This window comes from Arachis hypogaea, chromosome 20 (assembly GCF_003086295.3).
Source record: "Arachis hypogaea cultivar Tifrunner chromosome 20, arahy.Tifrunner.gnm2.J5K5, whole genome shotgun sequence".
In the NCBI taxonomy this organism is placed as follows: Eukaryota; Viridiplantae; Streptophyta; class Magnoliopsida; order Fabales; family Fabaceae; genus Arachis; species Arachis hypogaea.
In genome coordinates, this window is record NC_092055.1 from 137156946 (window position 1) to 137171785 (window position 14840).

The following is a 14840-nucleotide window of genomic DNA, read 5'->3' on the forward strand; positions in this document are numbered from 1 at the left end:
CCTCGTCCGTTCACGAAAACGCGAGAACCCTTGCTCATTTAACACTACATCCGGGCACCGATGCAGCGGCTCTTGCTTCGACACCGTACTCGAGCCATACGGCGCGTTGCTTCCGGGAAACGACCTAGCTTTAGCGCAATAATGTCTTTGATTCATGTCATGGGGGTTCGGCTATATTTTTATGTTGGTTGCCGAAGACCTAACACAACCCTCCTCCTTTATCCGGGCTTGGGACCGGCTATGTACCGCAAATGTAACATAGGCGGAGTTTAAAAGAGGTGCAACACAAGGACTTCCTAGGAGGTCACCCATCCTAGTACTACTCTCGCCCAAGCACGTTTAACTGCGGAGTTCTTATGGAATCCGGTGCTTTTGTGCTGGTATGATCGCACAAATGATAGCTAAAAAAATAAATTATAATATTTTCTTAGCATTTCTCTAATAAGAATAGTAGCATAATTTGATAAAATAACGTGAATAATTATAAAATAATTTTATAACAACATGTGGTATATTTAATAAATAATTGTCTACGCATATTTCATATTTATCTATTTCATAATTTAAAATATATAATATAAATATTTAGCTAATATTTTTCAATTAATAGTAAATAGTAATTATGTACGTAACCATTAAAACTACTCTCATCACTTTAATGAAATTTTTATTTTTGAAATACATTTTATCTAATTAAATAATAAATTTTTTTGAAAAAAACTTTAATAATTATTTGAGAAAATATTTTGTCAAGAAGAATTAGATAACACTTTATATTAGATTAATTTTAAAAAAATAGCAATTATATGATGTTTGTTTTTGTCCAATTACATATAAAGCCCATATACATGGAGCACTTTTTTAAAGATGTAATTACAAATATACCCTGCAATACATATAGCACTCACACACCTAATAGAATCATTCATAATTATTATTGTTGCCACTTGTCCTCTTTATATAAGTCAGTCAAAACTTGGTCTTTCTTGGTCACTATATTCTTGGCCACCAAAGAACTCCCTTATATATATATCTTTATAATTCAATCAAATAACAATTAATAAAAATTTCTTTCATGTTTTTTTTTTTTTTTTTTCTATTCTTTCAATTCACAATTTTATTAGTAGTGATATGTGTAACTGTTATGTTAGAAAGAAGGAGGAGTGAAAAAAGGAGATAAAAAGAATGATTTAAAAAAATTATGAATTAATTTTATTTATTTGTTGGCTAAAGTATTAAATAGGTTGATTATTGCATAGTTGACTTTTGGCATGATTGATAAGATTTATAAGTCTGACTCCACCAGCTCTCCTTTCAATAACAACAAATGCAAATGCAATCCACCTATGAATGCACGTACGTAAGTGCATGCATGTAGGCTTAACTAGTTAAACAAGCTCACAACAACATAACTCACCTCCCAATACTTGTAAAGTTAATAATTAATTGATTAAGTGACAGGTATTGTATCTCTTTTAGTTCGTATTTTTTAGTTTGAGCTTTAAAATGAAAGAAAAAAAAATTGCATTAAGAATAAGAGTCATACTTTTCATGTTAAATTAATTAGTTGCATTTTGACTATAAAAAAAAAAAAAAACCTTTTTAGCCGATATCAAAGAACATTTTTTCTCTATAAATTATACTTTTCTCTTTTAATCTTTATTCATACACTACTTTGCTAACAATTGTTGTTTTCAAAAAATTGGTTTCTTAACAAAATTATTTAACAATAACATTTAGATATTATCATGAAATCACTATTTTAAAAATTCTTAAGACGTTTTTTTTAATAATAGTCTTTTTTGGGTTTGTTTAATAATCCTTTTTTTTCTTCTATCTTTTGTTTTTCTTCTTTTGAAGACAACAAGAATCGAATTTTAGATTTTTTTATTATAAAAATTTTAATACTATAAAATAAATTTTTTTAAAAAAATTTAAATTAATAAAAAAAGACATATAAATAATTATATTTTTATGATCTATTTTGTGAATTTCTTTTATTTTGGTGTAATTTGTCCTATTAATAATCATCGTGATACATTTATGTACTCTATGCATAGAGCTCCCTTTGCTTTATTGAAAATTATAAAATAAAAGAAAATTAAAATAAAAAAGAGGATTATACAAAGACAAAAAAGCAACAACCACCAAGTGTACGTGTCCAATAATATCTGAATTTCACAACATATATACCATTTAACTAAACAAAATGTGCATACCCAAAAAATGAACAAATGAAAAAGTAGAGGTGTAGAACTCCATTTTATACCCCTTAATTATTAGCTTGTTTATGCATGTTAATATATATGGATATTATTTTTATTGGTTTCTATTATATTTCTGAAAAATAATCTATTTTAGTGGAATTTACATTGAAGGTATACTACAAGAACGTGCAATCTCACTCAATGATATCTATTACAGAGTGATAATAGAGTTGTTCACACACATACCATGATAGATTAAATTTTTAAGAAAAATATATATTAAGAAATCATATTTAAAATTTTTATAACAAACAAAACTAGAATTTGATTCTTGTTGTCTTTATTATTTTAAAAAATAAAAGTTTAATATAAGACAAACAAAAATGAAAAGAAATTAACGCACAATATATGTTATTCGCAATTCAAACAGCATTTTAGAATGGGAGTCACTTAGATAAAGACGTCTAAAACGTCTTTTTTTAAAGATGTTTTTTACTAATTAAAATTTAACACATATAATCAATTAAATCGTGTTATTTTTATTAAAATTAGGCCAGATAAATTAATTTGACTAAAAAATGGTGAATCAAATCTTGAATCGAACTAAATTAATATTATTTTTTATAAAAAATGACTACAATATTCTTATTATAAAAAATGACTAAAATACTTTTATTATATATATATATATTAAAAACTCTAAATCCTAACCCTATAACGGCGGAGAAGTAAAGGGATAGAATTTAGGATTCTCAAAATTAATATTATATAATAAGAGTATTTTAATTATTTTCTATAATAAGAATATTGTAGTTATTTTTTATTAAAAAAAATTATATTAATTTAGATTAATTCAAGATTTGATTTACTATTTTTCGGTCAAATTAATTTGTCTAACCTAATTTTGATAAAAATAATACGATTTAATTAATTATATGTATTAAATTTTAATTATTAAAAAATATCTTTAAAAAAAAAGACGTTTTAGACATCTTTATCTGAGTGGCTCCTTTTTAAAATAATTAAGTTATAACAAGGAGGATTGAAAAAATTAGCAATGCTTTTTATGATATATACATTTACCACTCATCATGATCTAAGACTTTGCACAAAAAGATTCTCATCTTTTATAGTGGCTCTGGTGGCTCCACTGCTCAAGGTGAAGTCATCACATCCCATGTGTTTGAAGGTCTCCCATTTGAGTTTCTTTGATAATGGGGGAAGTTTTTCTTTTAATTTAATTTTTTTTTTCCTCTTTGCTAATATTTTGAATGACGAGGAATATATGATGACGTTTTGAATGGTTTAGGTAAATTTAAATTCAAGTATAAGTTAAGATCATTGTACCAAATTTATTAGGAAAAATGCTAAAGTATCATTAGAATGTTTTTGGCTATCAGTTAGTTACTAATATTTAAAAATATAGAATAAAATAGGTTATTAGATTACTAGACTAAAAGAATTAAATTAATAACTAAATAATAGCCAAAAATAATAAATTCTAATAATCTGATAATTCTTAGTGTTTTTTATTTATTATAGAAGAAAAAGTTACAGTTAAATAACAAATAAACCTAAAAATAAGATTAAACTTGTGAATAACTATTTTGAATTAGTCTAATAATTATCTCACATGTTTATTTAAGTAAGAGTAAGAAGTTTAAACATATGGAAATCGATTTTCAATGCCTCCAAAAAATAGTGAACAATCAAGAATTCTATGTTGTCCATATTTCTTCCACAGATTAATTTGGAGACATATTTACAAAACTATTTTCTGCATCCCCTCTTTCACAAATTTAAAGACAAAGTTAGAGTGGTTAATTCAACCATAGCTAAGTTTGAGGGAAGGGGGTATAAGTGAGTATTGTTAGTTGTTACGGTTAAAGTTAGTTACAAAATGTTAGCATTATAGTTTGAGTTTGTTAGAGTCTGTTGTGCCAGCTATGATTAGTGTTTAGTTAAGCTAGTCAGAATTCACACCTCTTATATATTCATCACAATGTAATCAATGGTTAAGTGAGAATTCAATCTCAATTTCACATTCCATTCTGTTTTCTTGCAACACAAGTCTATTATGTTTTTTCCTCTTTTTTGTTCTTTTCTTCAAGACTCATTGACTTATGTTCGTTACTTGATGTTCTCGGGTTGTCATGAGGTGACGAGTAGGAAAGAAGGGGAGACTCCGAGTTGGCGTGGAGCGAGGGAAATCGCGTTCTGGTGACGTTGGAGGTGGGACGGAGTGGGGATGGCCACCTGCAACGACACTCCGACAATCAAGTCAGAATCCGTACTAAGGGGTGATAGGATTAGGTAAGGATGTGACGTACCTTGGGAGAGAGCTGTCCTCTCCCCTTATATACTATGTTGGGTGGGCTTATTAATGGTTAGGCCCACTGATAGAGAATGAGCTGTCACCTTCCACGTGAGCGAGTCGTCCGTACTTTGGTCGGGACGCCGGGTACCGACCATATGGGACTTCGACCCGAGCGATAGCATGCTTGGGGTGGTAAGTCGGTTGGACTTCAAGTCGGGTGCCAGGGACTGACCCGTGAAAATCCTTTGCTGGAGATTTTGGGTCTGGTGGGGCAGTGCCCCGACCCGACGACTTCTTGGGCTGGACTTTGGTAGTCCGTAACAACTTACATTCATGCTTCTGATTCTTGATCACATGAGAATTGCGTGCTATCAATAAAAAATGATATATGTATACTAAAAATTAGTTAAAAAATATGTTATTTAATATATTCTCATACCCATGCTAGAAACAAAAGTAATAAACACATTTACTGTCAACTCATGGGGTTATCCGAAGCCACATTTAGGTAAGCCATATGTTAGAAAGAGGGTACCCAAAAAGGCATGTGATTGGGTGAGTGCTTAGCCACATTGAGGAAGATAGAAACTGATGAGAGCCTTATTAGCTTGTGGGGCTATTATTTATATCTTGATACATATGGTGCCAAAAACAACAAAAGATGAAGAAAAATGGTGACTTGTTGCATGTTACCCCCTCGTGGAAATATGAATATCGTGATCGTCCTTTGTACGAAAAACAAGAACCATTGACAATTACCATTCAGTTTTGGCCTTGTGAGCCCAATTTATTGAGTCATTGCCCCCACTATCTCCATCCATGTATACGCATATATAGAAAACACACACAAACATATACTTATCCTTGCAATGCAATTCCAACCTTTAATATTAAACCTTAGCTTGAGGTTGACATCTAACGGTTCCCCTCGTGGGACTCTCATCTATTGCTTTTCTCCTTCTTAATACTACTAGATAGTTTCTTGCATTCAAACTTATTAATTATAAATATTCTTACAAAACTATATTTTTAAAAAAGTTTAAACTAACTAAAAAAGTTGTATAAATTATATCTCTAAAAAAGTTAAACTAATAATAAAGAAATTCAAGGTTTTATAATTTTTTTTAGACTTAATTTCTCAGTGTAAGACTCTTTTTAGATATTGATCTTATAAAACTCATAACATAATATCTTATGGAAAAGTATAGGTAACTAACAATATTGTTGAACAATATGAACGATAGAATTAAAAAAGTAAATTAATTCTAAATTTAATTAGTGGCATGACTAATTAATAGCTAATAATTTTTAAATTTTAAATTTAAAAAATCAGAGTTTTCACATTGATGAATTGAGGCTCTGCAACTAGCCTCTCATCTTATCTTCCTCTCGCTCCTCTCGCTGAACCCTCTTCTCTTTTTTACTCTCAACCCAGCATACCCTGAGACTACAATCCAGCCCCAACCCTCCATCCGACACCACCGCCATCACCACCGGCGACCACCGTTACCTACCCCTTCTCTCTTCCCTCTCTTCTCTTTTTCTTCCCTCTTTTTCCATTTCTCCTGAATCCCCTGTACGCTACCCCTGTTCTCTGTGCAAAACCCAACCCTGGCGAGAAACCCCGATGCAACCCCAGCAGCGGTGGAGCTTTGTGCCGCTGCAACCCCGTGTCTGCTACCCCTCTCTTTCTATTCTTCCCCTTTCACCAACGCAGTTCCATGCTTCCCCCTGCTCCTGTGTTCTTTCGTTTATTTATTTTAATTGCTTTTTAATTCTATTTTTATTGTTTAGATTAGGTTTAGATTAATGGATTGATACTTTCTGGATTGCAAAATATTTGATGACTAATTTTTCTGGGTTGATTGTTGCTTAAATTGAGTTCAAAATCCCTGTTTACATATTGTGCATATATACCATATGCTCGATGAAATGCCTGAGTGAAACTTGTTGTTTAATTCTTATGTTTGGCCGGCATTTGTCTTAGATTAGGCTTATGAGCTTATTGTGAAGGATTTCTTTGATTATGTCTTCCCTTTTGGTGTTGAACTTGGTATATGAATCGAATTTTAGAACTAGCTTGAAGGGTTTTTTGGAAGATTTGTTCTGGGACCTGTAAGGTCTTTCTTCTTCCTTCCTGGATGGTGGTCTCTCATTCCTCCGAGTTTTGCAAAACTCCTCTATTTCGATTTGTCCAGTTGCTTTGTCTCGGAACTCTTCCAACGTCTTTGGTTTTGCCACAGCGATAGCTTCCTGGAATTTTCCAGGTCGAAGGCCACTCTTTATAGCATTCAACTGTACCTCTGGGTTAAGGTCAGGGATTTCCATGGCCGCTGTTGTAAAACGTGTCATGTAGTCTTTTAGGCTTTCGTGCTGCCCTTGCTTAATTGTGCTGAGGTAGTCCGAGTCTCTCACATAGATTTTGAACGCTGCGAAATGATTGATGAACATCTTGGCAAACTCATCAAAGCTGGTTATGGATCCTGTAGGCAAATTAGAAAACCATAATAAGGCAGCTCCATCTAAAAAAGTTGGAAAAGATCGGCACAGGATGGAATCGGAGTCACTATTGAGGAATATTATAGACTTGAATTTTGTGACATGAACTTTAGGATCTCCGATCCCCTTATATGGTGTTAAAGTAATAGGGAGTGTAAAATTCTTAAGCATTTTGAAATTCATTATTTCTTCGGAAAACGGGTTGGTTCATCGTCTTCCAGTTTTGGAGGGTGTTTTCCCTGTCTTTGCATTGGACTCTGACTAATGCTCTTCGTGCTGATCGGTGTTTGTTTTTTTGTTGTCATCCTTCCGTTCTCCATTAATCTGCATTGTTGCTAACAGCTCGGCCATCCGCTGATTTTCCGCTAGGAGGGCGGCATTAGCGGCCATGAGGTCGGCATTGGTTTGAGGATGTTGCAGAGTCTCCAAGAGATCAGTCATGCTTCCCTTTCTACAAAGAAAAAAGGGGTACAAGGTAGATATGGATAGGTTATAAAAATCAAAATAACGGGATGGAGTAAAGTTAAACTCTTCATCCCCACGATGGGCGCCAAATGGTCCTGCCTAAGGCTCTGGCCGAGGTATAGGTCGGTGGCAACTTCTGAGATGCTTGCGCGGATGCTCTTGCCAAGAGTCGTGCCACCAGTGCAAGCCTCATCCAAGCAGTGAGGAGTACCTGCAAAAAGGACTCCGATGCTTAAGTTAGTTTATGCGCAGGAATAATATCTTAACAACGATTATCGTGAGTAGTAAATTTTGACTGTGTTTTGTCACTCAGACTTGATCTTTATTTAAGGAAGTAGTGTAACCGTTCTGTGAATCTGTATCCCAAGAATCCGGGCTTAGTGGTTTGTTGATTCCGAGATATGGTTCGCTGATTTTGTGCTTCACTTTGTGCAGTTGGTCAAACCAAGATATGACGTTAGGGTCCGAGCTTATAGGGACGGATCACTTAGGAAACCAAAAATCATTTTTGCTGTGGATGTGAAGCCTTTGGCAATTATTCCAATCCTTGAAACGAATGATGTAATTACAGATTTTCTGGATACTAAATTAAATTATGCTGGTTGTTCATTTTATTAGGTCTGTGGATGGTTATTTTTATTATTAAGTGTTTAGTTGTTTGGATTGGATTCAAGTAAATACATTAAATTATGTTGGATGTTCATTTTATTAGGTATGCGGATGGTTATTTTCATTGTTAAATGGATGTTTGTTTGTTAGTATTAGATTCAAGTAGATATAATTAAATTATGCTAGATATTTAGTTTAATAGGTATGTGAATGGTTATTTTCATTTTCAAGTGGATGTTTGGTTGTTTGTATTAATTAATTATTATGTACCTTATGTGAATACATAAAAATTAAAATTTTCTTATATCTTTAAGGAATTTAATTTTGATGCACTGATTGTGCAAAAGGTTTTACCTAATCGACCAATGTCATATGTTTTTTAGATGATTTTTCACGCCGTCGAAGTAAAATAGTAGTAACAATAACTAGATACATGCACAAAACTAATTTACAATGACAATGTATTAAGGGATGCCCTTCAATGGTATTTTTTATCTAAGCTGTTTTGATCGTTAATTCATTAATTTTGGCTTTAATTTAGGTGTTGGTGCAACAACTAGTGCTGGTGTATATGTACTTGTTGGAACCGTTGCTTGCGAGCATTCTGGTCTGTCGGCGATTTCTTTCTTGGTAGCTGGATTTGCAGCTGCTCTTTCAGCTTTTTGCTATGCAAAGCTTTTTGCGAGTCGCCGCTAATGAGTTTGGAAAACTTTAAATTAATATTTGTGATGACTAAACATTATTAATTATATTAATTACAAAATTATTAATTCAGTTTTTATTTAACATATGTTAATTAATAATTTTGTGATGCAGGTTTTCTTATTGGGCCGAACAGGAAAAGAATTATTGCCAACCCAATATGCTTAAAACCATTCAGCCTTGTTTAATGATTCCTATATTATGTGGCTGAAGCAATTTGTGATTATTTGGGCCATAATTCAAAAAAATCATCATAAGCCCAAATTGAAGCTAACATTCAGCATTGATACAAAAATCTTTTTGATCTACATTGCTGAATTAATGGTAACATTACTTGGGCCAAAATTAAACTATTATTGCTACAAGCCCAAATTAATAATTGTTGCTACATGAACCAATGCTTGATCCGAAACCTATTAAGAAAGGAAGCAAAATTGCTTCATACCTCCAACGGATCCCAATCCTTCTCTTGGGATGGATTTCAAAATTTAATTTGCTAGCATTGGAAACATGAGAGAGAATGTCATTGATATGATTGATGGCATTAAGGCTACACGCTACTCAGGGAAGGAAAAGCAACTTCTATTCAATTAATTTGTTTAATTCATTTAATTGCTTCTCTTTCAATTGTTTCTTCTCTCTCATTCATTCTTTCCTCTTTTTCAGACATTACCCAGCAAACCATGGAAGCTACATTGAGCTACCGAAAAGAAAGAAAGGCACACCAAAAGACTATCACAATAATGGCAAGAAAAAATAAACTGAAAGTATGTAGTGGCTGAGATTATCACCAAGAATGGTAAGATTTGGTGAGGTAATCTCAGGCTCCTCATACCCAAAAAGAAGAAGAAGATCTCAGCCAACAGAGAAGAAGATCCTTGGAGAAGATGGCTTGTCTCTGACTCTGCTCAACTATCACAGGAGGTAGCTAGAGTGGCTACGTGATGGAAGAGGCAGAGATTGGAGCAGATGAAGCTATCATCATCATGAAGCATCAAGGGCCAGAATTTCATCTTGGAGAGCAAAACAATGATGAAAGGCTCGGATTGATAAAGAGTGGTGACCAAGGAAGGACTAGAGGTAATTGCATACTGGGTTTTGCATGAGTTATCTCTTCTCTCTCTCTCTGGCCGAACCGGTTCTGTTTGAAGAAGAAGAAGATTGGCTTGGTTTGTTTGGTTTCAACCTTGGAGGCTTCTCACTATAAGTAAGGGTGAACAGTCAGGGTTTGATTCAAGGAGTAAGGAGTGAGAGTGCAAGGCACAGAGTTCTCATAGCTCTCTAAGCTGACAGAAATTATTCTCCTTCAATGTTCTTATTTTGTAATTTTTCTTTTTAATTTTGTCATGTCTTGAGTCTCATGGAAAAGGCAAACAGTGAGGTTTGTATGAAAAAGCCATAGAGCGGAAAAAGGCAGAGAGTGCAAAATTAAAAGAAAAAGCCATAGATGTCCTTAGAGTTCCTTTGTACATCTGTGTTGTGTTTCATGATTCTGTGGGAATCCCCTTGTAAGTTGGGTTAGCACTTTACAGTTGAAAGCTTGGCTGTGACCAAGTCAAGTTCAGTTTGGGTTTAGATTCTGGACTTGTCCCGGATAGGAAGGGTAGTTCCTAGGGAGAATTGGTGTTTGTAATCAAGGATGATTATAGTGAAATTCCATCATTGTTGTGATGGAGACTGGATGTAGGCTGCCTTGCACTTAGCAGCTAAACCAGGATATATCTTGGTGTAATCTTCTCTCTCTTCTACTCCATTTCTGTTTCTGGTGACCAGGAGATAAAACTGAAAATATCTCGTGCTGACTGACGAGATAAAAAAAAAGTCTCGTGGCTGGGGACGAGACAAAAGAAAACGTCTCATGGCTAGCTACGAGATAAAAAGACAAAGAGTTTTCAGAAGTGGTTTCAAAGGCCAGCAAGCATTGTCAAGCAAAAAGGGGGCTAAGATTCAACCCCCCTTTCTCTTAGCCACTGATAACCATCAATTGGTATCAGAGCTTGGTCTCAAAGAGATCAAACTTTGCAGCTTGGAGTAAAGATCCTCATGGCAGAAAACAGTGGCTCAAATTTGGTGTCCTACAATCTGACCAAAGGACAATCAAGCAACAGACCTCCTCTTTTCAATGGAAAAACTATACCTATTGAAAGGAGAGGATGAAGATCTTTGTGCAAGCAGTGGATTACAAACTTTGGAAGATTATCCTGGAAGGCCCTCAATATCCAACTTTTACAAGTGCCGAAGGAGTTGTCTCTCCTAAACCAGAAGCAAGCTGGATGAAAGAAGATAGAAAAAAGGTGGAGCTCAACGCCAAAGCTATCAATCTGCTCAACTGTGCTATCAACTTTGAGGAGTACCGACGGGTATCACGTTGCACAACAGCAAAGAAAATATGGGACAAACTCCTAGTTACTCATGAAGAAACAACCATTGTGAAGAAGACCAGGATAGATATGTTAAACAGAGAGTACGAAATGTTTGCAATGAAGGAAGGAGAATCCATTGATGAGCTGTTTGAGCGCTTCAACACCATTATTGTTGGCTTGGATGCTATGGGAATCAAGTATCCTGAATTTGTGCTAGTGAGAAAAGTGTTGAGATGTCTCACAAAAGAGTGGGAAACAAAAGCTTTAATTATTTCCGAGAGTAGTGGTCTTGACTCTATGACTTATGATGATTTGAGAGGAAATTTACTTGCTTTTGAAAACACCTATTTGAAAAAAAGATTCAAAAAGGAAAGGAATAGCTTTTTCATCTGTCACTAACCCTCTGGATGATGAATCCAGTGATAACTCATCTGAAAATGAATTTGTGTTGTTTGCAAAAAAAATCAAGAAAATGGTAAAGCTCAAGGAGAGAGGCAAAGGAGGCAGCTCAAGAAAATAAAAAAGAGATTTCAGCAAGGTGACTTGCTACAACTATAAAGAAACAGGGCACTTCAAATCTGACTGCCCTAAGTTGAAGAAGGAAGAAAAACCAAAGAAAGGGAAGAAGAAGGGACTAATGGCATCATGAGAAGATCTTGAAAATGACTCTGAAGAAGATGAAGAATCTGAAACAAAATCTCAACCCTGCCTCATGGCTGACCTTGTTGAGCAGGTAATCGTTCCCAACCCTGACACTGAATCTCTTTATCTTATGATAGATCATCTTTCTGAAAAAATAAGATGTTTTTTGCTGGATAATCAAGAACTTGAACAACAAATTATCATCCTTAAAGCAGAAAACAGATTTTTAAAAGAAAAGCTAAGGGAGGCCGAAACTGCTTGTGATATTGTTGAAGAAAATAAGCAGTTAAAAGCCCAATTTAGGAGCTGTGAAAGTGACCATTCGGTTGTTTCATATGTTGATTGTTTTAAAAGGAATGAAGAGTTGCTTAAAGAGGTCAAAAGGCTTAAAGAAGACTTAGCCAAGTTCACACAAAGTTCTAAAAATCTGAATCAAATCTTGGCTAGCCAAAAACCTCTTTATGATAAAGCTGGCTTGGGATATTATAAATCTATTGAAAAATCTCATTTTGAAAATAGTGCCTCATCTTCCAATGATACAAGATTTCAAAACCCAAGAAGCTTTAACAAAACAGCAACTCCAAGATTTTGTAGACTGTGTAACTAAAATGGACACTTTCCCATACAATATTTTTTTGGTGAAAGGATGATAGGAGATAAAGTTTACAAGGTTGTTTTTTATTATAATGGCTTAGGACATAAGAGATGATTTAACGTGAAAGGATCCAAGAAAATTTGGATACCTAAGGTCACTTGAGCTTGTTTTGTAGGTGTGCCTAGCATCCAAACGAAATGAGAATATGTGGTATATGGACAGCAGATGCTCTAGGCATATGATCGGAAAGACAACCTTCTTCCTAAAGTTTGATGAATATGATGGAGGACTTGTCACCTTCGGTGATGATGCAAAAGGAAAAATAGTGGTTGTTGGGAAAGTTGGTAAAAACTTTTCATCTTGTATAAATGATGTCCTTCTTGTAAATGGTTTGAAACATAATTTACTTAGTGTTAGCCAATTGTGTGATTTGGGTTTTAAAGTTATTTTTAGGAAGTTTGTATGTTTGTGAGAAAACTGGGGATATTTTATTTGAAGCTAAAAGATGCAATAATGTGTATGGATTGACTCTTGAAGACTTGAAACAAAATGTGACATGTTTTACATCTCTTGAATCTGAAAAATGGCTATGGCATAGAAAGTTGGGTCATGCAAGTATGTATCAAATTTCTAAGCTAGTAAAAAAAATTTGGTTAGAGGAATTCTAAATATCAAATTTGATAAGGATCTCACTTGTGATGCTTGCCAATTGGGCAAACAAGTGAAATCTTCTTTTAAACCTAAAGATGAAATCTCAACCAAAAGGCCATTAGAGATGTTACACATTGATCTTTTTGGTCCAACAAGAACTCAAAGTTTAGGAGGTAAACACTATGGTCTTGTGGTGGTAGATGATTACTCTAGATTTGGTTGGGTACTTTTCCTTACTCATAAAAATGATGCTTTTCATGCCTTCTCCACTCTTTGCAAGAAAATTCAAAATGAAAAAGATTTAAAAATTGCCCATTTGAGAAGTGATCACGGAAGAGAATTTGAAAACCAAGATTTTGAAAAATTCTGTGATGACTTAGGAATTTCTCATAACTTTTCATGCCCTAGAACACCTCAACAAAATGGGGTGGTTGAGAGAAGGAATAGAAGCCTTCAAGAGATGACTAGGGCCATGCTTTGTGAGAATGAGATTCCTAAATTTTTATGGGCTGAAGCTGTGAATACGACTTGTTACATTTTGAATAGGACAATCATTAGAAAAAGAGTTGAAGAAAACCCCTTATGAGCTATGGAAAGGAACCCCTCCAAATCTTAAGTACTTTCATGTTTTTGGATGCAAATGCTTTGTACTTAACAATAAAGAAAACCTTGGAAAATTTGATCCAAAATCCTATGAAGGAATGTTTGTTGGATATTCCACCACAAGCAAGGCCTATAGAGTTTATCTCAAAAAGCATAGAACCATAGAGGAATCCATACATGTTACTTTTTGTGATTCTAATTTAATTCCCAGTATTGTGATAGATAATGATTCAGATGGTGAAGAAGCTGGAACAAGTAAAGAAAATCCCAAATCTGCTCAAAATGAAGAATCTGCCAGTCCAGTTTTGTCTCGTCCAATTGAAGGAGACATTTCCATTTTGTCTCCTGAGCAAACACGAGAAACTGAAACAGTGAGACCACCAGAAACTCATCAAAGCTCAACACCACTCCGAAAGCCTAGAGAATGGAAGTCTATGAGGGGTTATCCTCATGACTTTATAATTGGTGATCCCTTTCAAGGAGTAACAACAAGATCCTCCACCAAAAGCCAATCCAAACCAAGCAATTTTGCCCTCCTATCACAAATGGAGCCCAACAATGTCAAACAAACTCTTGAAGATCCATCATGGGTCAAAGCAATGCAAGAAGAGCTTGCTCAATTCGACAAGAATGAGGTTTAGATACTAGTACCCCATCCGGATGGTAAGAAAGTTACGGGTACTAAGTGGGTGTTTAAAAATAAACTTGGTGAGGATGGACAAGTTGTTCGTAACAAGGCTAGATTAGTGGCCCAAGGTTACGATCAAGAAGAGGGTATAGATTTTGATGAGTCTTTTGCTCCGGTAGCTAGAATGGAAGCAATTAGGTTGCTTCTTGCCTATGCTGCCCATAAGGGTTTCAAAATGTTTCAAATGGATGTTAAATGTGCTTTCCTTAATGGCTTTATTGATAGAGAAGTGTATGTGGCACAACCCCCAGTTTCGAACATAAAGATTTTCCAAATCATGTTTTTAAACTATCTAAGGCTCTTTATGGTCTTAGACAAGCTCCAAGAGCTTGGTATGAAAGGCTTAGTGCCTTCTTGTTGGAAAATCAATTTCAAAGGGTACCACTGATACTACTTTATTTATTAAAACATCTAATGATGATATTCTCCTAGTTCAAATTTATGTGGATGACATTGTATTTGGTTCGGCCAATGAGTCCTTGTGTGAAGAGTTTGGAAA

At 34.5% G+C, this 14840-nt stretch overlaps 1 non-coding gene across 1 annotated transcript; it reads right to left on the reverse strand.

Annotated features, from left to right (window-relative positions):
* Positions 1–275: 275 nt before the first annotated feature.
* Positions 276–394, reverse strand: LOC112786943 (5S ribosomal RNA). Its single transcript, XR_003194385.1, has one exon. It is a non-coding gene; the product is annotated as a 5S ribosomal RNA (ribosomal RNA).
* Between the last annotated feature and the right edge of the window lie 14446 nt (positions 395–14840).